Genomic DNA, 6,470 nt, shown 5'->3' with positions numbered 1-6,470 from the left:
CAACAGAACTCATTGCTTTTCCAGGGCCTAGAGGACAGGAGACCAGATTTTTGTTTCGGCTCCATCCAAGAATCACTACGTGACCTCATGTCAAGTCTTAACTGTTTTGAGCCTCAGTTTCCTGTGAAACTGAGGGAAGGATGATGGTATCTCATTCATGGACTTGTAGGAGCAGCATCATTAGCACAGTGTCTGTTCCTTAGCAACACTTGGTAAACATCAGCTAGACTGCTATTTTCACAGACTCTGGCCTTTGGCTTTTTTTATCTGAAAAATGAGTTAAGTTGCTCAAGAGTAGTGCTTTTGATACAAATTGCATCATAAGCCAGTGCATAACTTGTACCAACACCTTGTTTGTAGAAGCACAATCTCCTAGGGGGTCGCACCCGCTTCCAAGAAGACAGTAGCACCTATGTGCCAAGTCAGTGCCTTAGGAGATTTTTGTGTTTGTGTAGCTTAAGTGTTCAGTGGGAGACAGGAAGGAAGTGCAGCCCCAAAGGTTATATTCGTGATGGATTCTTCTCACCAAGATGCATATAGGCCAGGGGAAAGATGCTTATGTTGCAAAGGAAGAAATGGAGAAGACCCTAAGAATCTCCCTCCAGAGTGCATAGCTAGTTCATGACAGACTTGGAATCAAAGCCTGTCTCTTGTCCCATTCTTTCTATGACAGCAGATGACTTCCCAACCATCATCCTTTGCCCATCACTTGTGAACACACACTTGTGAGCTTGTGGACACATACACGCATCCATATACATATGCGTTCAAGCACACAGTTTGGTACGAAAGGGCCTGACTCCTAACCGATTCTCAGCCACAGCTGCCAGTTTAAATTCCTCCTTTTGCAATCCACCCTTCCCTTGGTTATGCAACTCTTTTATAATTCAGCTTTTAGCCGCACACCATTCGGATTCTAGATCCTTAATCCTATCCTTTGCAGAAAAATGAATGACGCAGGGCTCCATTCCAGCTTCACAAAGGCTGCTCTGTCCAACTGGTGAATCGGCTCCTTCTTCTTTGGCCAAGAGGATGATTTGGGGGCTGGGAGCAGCAAGAAGAACCCCAAGGTTTAGCATAATCACCTGCATGTGCCAGCACATGGGATGGCCCTTTAAAAGGGAAGAGCCTGACTCTGGGCAGCCAGAGAAGAGCTGGGCCAACAAGGAAACAGCCAAGGATGGCACAGTCTGGAGCCCTGCCCACTGGCTTTGGGGAGGTGGAGGTGCTGGCAGTGAGGACAGTCCTGCTGGTGGAAGGTGAGCCAGAGCTGGGGTGAGGGTGACCTAGGGGCTCCCAGATCCCAGTCCAAAGCTATGAAGCTTCAAGGAGAGGTCCTCAAACCCTACGCCTGTGCCTGATCCTTGGGATCTTCTGATGGCTTCCCCTGTGGGATATAGCCTGAAGGCTGGAAATCCTAAGACAGAAGCCAGCAGAGGCTCAGGGAGGGAGGGACTTTGAAAGGAGGACATGACCAAGTATCAGGTTTCAGGTCTTTTATGTTCCTTCAACCTGGAGGGAGCTTAATCTACTCCCTGGGCTTTATCTCTCTGCCTGGTGTCCTGGGTGGCAGCTCCCAGTCCTAACTGGGTTCCTGTTCTCCAACACTCTCCCTGATGTTGCTGCACAGCCCTTAGAGAAAGCATTTTGGAATACGAACAACTTGAGTTCGAATCCAGCTCCATTGCATACTTAGCATCAATTGGTCCAGCATCTCTGAGCCTCTGTTTCCCTTCCCACTGAGGACAATCCAAGTGAAGATTGAGCTGAACTACATCAAGTGCTTAGCACCTTGCCTGGCACAAACTCAACAAGTGACCATCATGATGATTGTTATAGCAAAGACCATGCTATGTTTTATTAGTTTTCTTCCTTGTCTGTCTTTCCATTAGATTATGAGTTGGTAGAGGACAGGTGTGCATTTCCTGGCTCTTGGGATTGGGAACCAGCTACACTAACAAGGTTCCTGAGCATGAAGGGGGCAATTACTGAGTATCCACCCAGCCCCCGGCTCCTGGTTTTGACTTCAGGTGGGCCTCTTCAGTCCTGATGTCAGCTTATACCCTTCCTTTCAGCTCTCTCTGGTCTCAGCCTCAACAGCCTGACCATCCTCTCCTTCTGCAAGGCCCCAGAGCTGCGGACACCCAGTCACCTGCTGGTGCTGAGCTTGGCGCTAGCCGACAGTGGAATCAGCTTGAATGCCCTTGTTGCAGCCACATCCAGCCTTCTCAGGTACCAGCCACCTCCCCAGTCCCTGGGCTCTGCAGCCCTGCCTGGGGCCTAACCTCTGGGAACCAGGCAGCCAAGCCAGGGAGACATCCTTCCCACTTATAGGAAGCAAGGATAGAGCAGTAGGCAGGCAAATTTAGCCTAAATCTGAATTCTAGACTATCCCTGAGGAACCTCAGCTGCTTTCTGGAAACAGAAGTTATTCAGACCCAAGCAACAGAGCTGGCTAATGGTCGGGATTAAGAGCATGGACCCTGTAACCAGCCCCATGGTTTGAATCCTGGCTCTATTCTTTCTATCATTTGAGTTCTCCCATAAACTGGATATCATTACCTAATTCACAAGGCAGTTGGATGTATGGACTTGTTATTACTTGTAACAACTTGAAACAATGTTTGGCACCTAGGAAGCCCTAAATAAGTGTTTGTGAGAGCAAACAGGATTTTGGCAAGAATCTAAGACCTTCTTTGCAAACCAGGGCCTTCCAGAGTGGCATCAGAAGGTGTTACAGGATTGGTTTCCTATGTGAACTAAATATCCGTCATCTGGTTTGGGGTACCACAGAGACCTGGCTGTGTATGCTCAGAGCCCACTACTTTGTGGGGTCTGAATCAGTGAGGATCCGATCCCTTGCCCTGATCTCCTACTCCCCTACCCAGCTTGGGGGAGGAGGGGCAACAGAAGCAGCTACCTCTGAGTAGCCCTTGGGGCTTGAGAGATGCAAGACTTGGGCTCCACCTTCTGACTTTGTGTTCAACAGCTGTGTGACCCACCCCCCACCCCCAACCGTGTAGAATAAAAGCAGGAGCTCTCCTTCAAATCAGCTCCATTTCCCCACAGAGAGAGCCTTTGTTCTAGCCACGAAGCGAAGCGCGTGGTGAAAGAGTAGAGCCTGCAGAATTTGCCTGGGGCTCCACTCTGTCAGCCCCTGACTTTAGCTCTAAGGCACTGATATGTTTCCTCTTAGGAAAAGCAGAGTAAAGTTCCTCTTAGGAGCTGGGCCAACACTCAGGAAGGTGCCCTCCAGGAAGCTGGTGCATTGGCGTGGGAGAAAGGCAGGGTCAAAAGGCAGAGGTCACTGGAACCCAGTGTCTCCCACAGGCGCTGGCCCTACGGCTCCGAAGGCTGCCAAGCCCATGGCTTCCAGGGCTTTATGATGGCGCTGGCCAGCCTCTGCGGCAGTGCAGCCCTTGCCTGGGCCACTATCTCCACTACTGCACGTGTGAGTTTGGTCTTTGGGCTCCTTGAGTGGAGGGACATCCACACAGTGAGGGTGATGGGGCTGGAGTCTGCTTGGTGTTTTCCAGTTCAGGAGAGGGGGGTGGGGTGAGTGTGCATGAATGTGAGGTGTGAAAAGTCAGGAAAGGAGGGAGGGTGGAAGAAATTGCAAGAGAGGTGTTGAGGCAAGTGCTGGAAAGGCTGTTTGTACCCTCACTGCAGTCTCTGGCAAGTCAGAGGCCTTTATGAACCTTAGTCTCCTCTGTGAGATGATATCTACGACCAACCCCCCAGTTTTATTTTGAAAATCAAATGAGATCATGAATACAGAAAAAATCCTTGCAGAAAGCACTTTTGGAGGCAGAGAGGCTGTGTGTGTGTGTGTGTGTGTGTGTGTGTGTGTGTGTGTGTGTGTGTAACTGGGCCCACACCTCACTCTTTCTTGGGGTCTGCCATGCCAGTGCTTCACAGACTCATCTAGCTCCAGATTCCCAAGCTGCATTGTCAAATATGACCTTCATAATTGGCCATATTGTAACAGGGTGGTCCCCAGGAAAGGGGAGGTTCCCTGCCCCACCCAAGGGAGGGTGGAGCTGAGCAGGAAGAGAAGAAGCTGCAAGAAGAGACTGAGGAAGGAAGGAAGCAGGATGGAGCCAGGAGACCTGGAGGAGGCACATGGAGCCTAGAGACACGTGAAGAAACTATGCTTGTCTTTTGGTCATGGACTGGGTGACACAGATGTGGGTTAGACCCGTGGGGAGGTGACCATGACAGCTTTTATCTTGATGTTGATTTTGCTCTTTTCCTTCCGGGCTTGTTTGGTTGTTTCTGACTCTTTTCTGGGGTCCCCACTGGAAGATGCTTTAGACTTGTGGCAGGCTTTGGGGCCTTGTTCTGGCCGATCCCATGTGGATGGACTTTTACCCACGAGGGGACGGGTAACTTTGGGTGCTTCATTTAGAAACTAGACTCTTGCCTTACCTGTATTGTTTCCTAGTTTTATTAAAGAGCCTTCCATAAAGTCTCCTATGTTGTGTTGATGCGGCGGATGGCAGAACCCATTTAGAATAGGCAGGTTTGCGGGTTTGGGCTGCCCCTCTCCCTGTCCATAACAATATCAGTGCAGCACCTGCTCTGTTATTTACTTGAGATTTTCCCTTTAAAAGTGACACTTAAATGCTGTCTTTAGCTTCATTCTAAACAATATCTGTGAAATCACACCTTTCATGTTCTTATAATTTTAACACACATTAAAGTCTTAAAAAAAAAAATTCACCTAGAATGAATAGAATACTATTCAGCATCAAGTTATGTAAACATACTTTGGGGAGCCATGCCTCAGTTAGCCCTCACAGCAGCCCCAGCATGCAGACTGGGAAACAGACTCAGAGAAGTTTAGTAGCTTGCCCAGAGCCACACAACTAGCAGGACAGCTAGGATCAGGCATGGCCTGGATGCCTCCAGAGGCAGTCGCTCCCTAATTTCCTTGGCCCCAAGTCCTGAGCTGAGGGCCTACCTGGTATGGAGGCTACTATGGGGTTCATGAGCATGTCCTGAAGCCTCGGCCATGCCCTTGTGGCATCTGCAGATCCATCCTAGCCACAGACACACAGCCACCTCCCCTTGGCCTCTCTCCAGGTAAAAAATTGCCTCTGTTCTTATCATTTCTAGTAGTAAGTCAGGCCTTCCTGCTCCACCTGACTTGGATTTCCTCTCCTACTGCTCCTATGCCAGCCCTGCCCACGCCTTCTCAAGAACAAAAGGCTTCTCTACCTCAATACAGAGTTAATTCCTAGCTCAGGGCCCCGGAGTCAAAGCTCTTCCTGTGCTGGGTAGTGCCTATCAGTGTGAAATCAGGGAAGGGGGAGGCGGAGGCTGAGCTCATCTATTGCATTAATGGGGGCTTGTGTGTCACCTTAGTTGTTTCCAAAGTTGAGAGGCTCGTGGGTCAAAGGACTTAATTATTGTACCGATCGCGGGAGACAGACAAGTCTTAGTCTACTCAAGGAGCCATAATAAAATACCATAGACTGGGTGGCTTAAACAATAAAACATCAATCTCACAGTTCTGGAGGTTGGAAGTCCAAGACCAGGGTGCCAGCATGATTGAGTTCTGGTGCACGCACTCCTCCTGGCTTGCAGATGGCTGGCTGCTTACTGTGTCCTCACATTGAAGAGACAGAATTCTTGTCTCTTCATCCTCTTCTAAGGGGACAAATGCCCTCATGGAGGACCTCACCCTCATGACCTAGTTCCCTTCCAAAGTCTTAGCCTCCAAATACCATAGCATGGAGAATAGTGCTTCAACATACAAACTGAGGGGAAACTGGAGGATGGAGGCATTAACATTCAGCCCATAGCAGGAGGATATATGCAAGCAAACTTTCTGGGGCTATATCAATGGAAGCAAATGGTTGGGATAAGGGGGGGATTTGTAGACCAGCTCATTTCTGCAGATCAAATCCGACCTGGAGTCCTGCCTTCTGCTATGAGGTCATGTCTACAAAGGGCATGACATAGACAGAGGAGGCATCTGGGAAAGGCATTCTGAAGCCAAGTTCAGGAGGAGCAACTGAACAGGAATGGTTGGAAGAAGCTGTCAGAGAGAGGGATGTGGGTGAGGAAACATGGAGGAGGTCACATTGGTGGGACAGTAACACCAAAAGATGCTATTGGGACACAGCCTCTGCTTTGGCACTGAGATGGAGCCTGAATCCCACCTTGAAAGTTTTCAGAGGGTCTCCTAGAAGCAGAGACAGTGGCCTGCTTCTGAGCAAAAGCTGAAGGTGGAGTAAGTCCAGACTTCTGCCTTCCACCCCCATGACCCTCACCAGAAGCCCTGCCCTTGCTTCTCCCCTGACTTGGATTTGGGAAGCACACCTGTCTTTGCCACCCCCTACTCTCTGTCCTCTAAATAAGATGGTATGGAGTGTTTACTAGGATATCTTCACCACCCATTACCTCTCTTTCTTCATAACCATCCTCCAAGGCATGGATTTTCATTCCAGTTTTGACGAGGACAA

This window comes from Talpa occidentalis, unplaced genomic scaffold (assembly GCF_014898055.3).
Source record: "Talpa occidentalis isolate TD23 unplaced genomic scaffold, MPIMG_talOcc4v2.1 talOcc4.60, whole genome shotgun sequence".
Classification (NCBI taxonomy): Eukaryota; Metazoa; Chordata; class Mammalia; order Eulipotyphla; family Talpidae; genus Talpa; species Talpa occidentalis.
Note: the sequence above shows the minus strand (reverse complement) of the source record.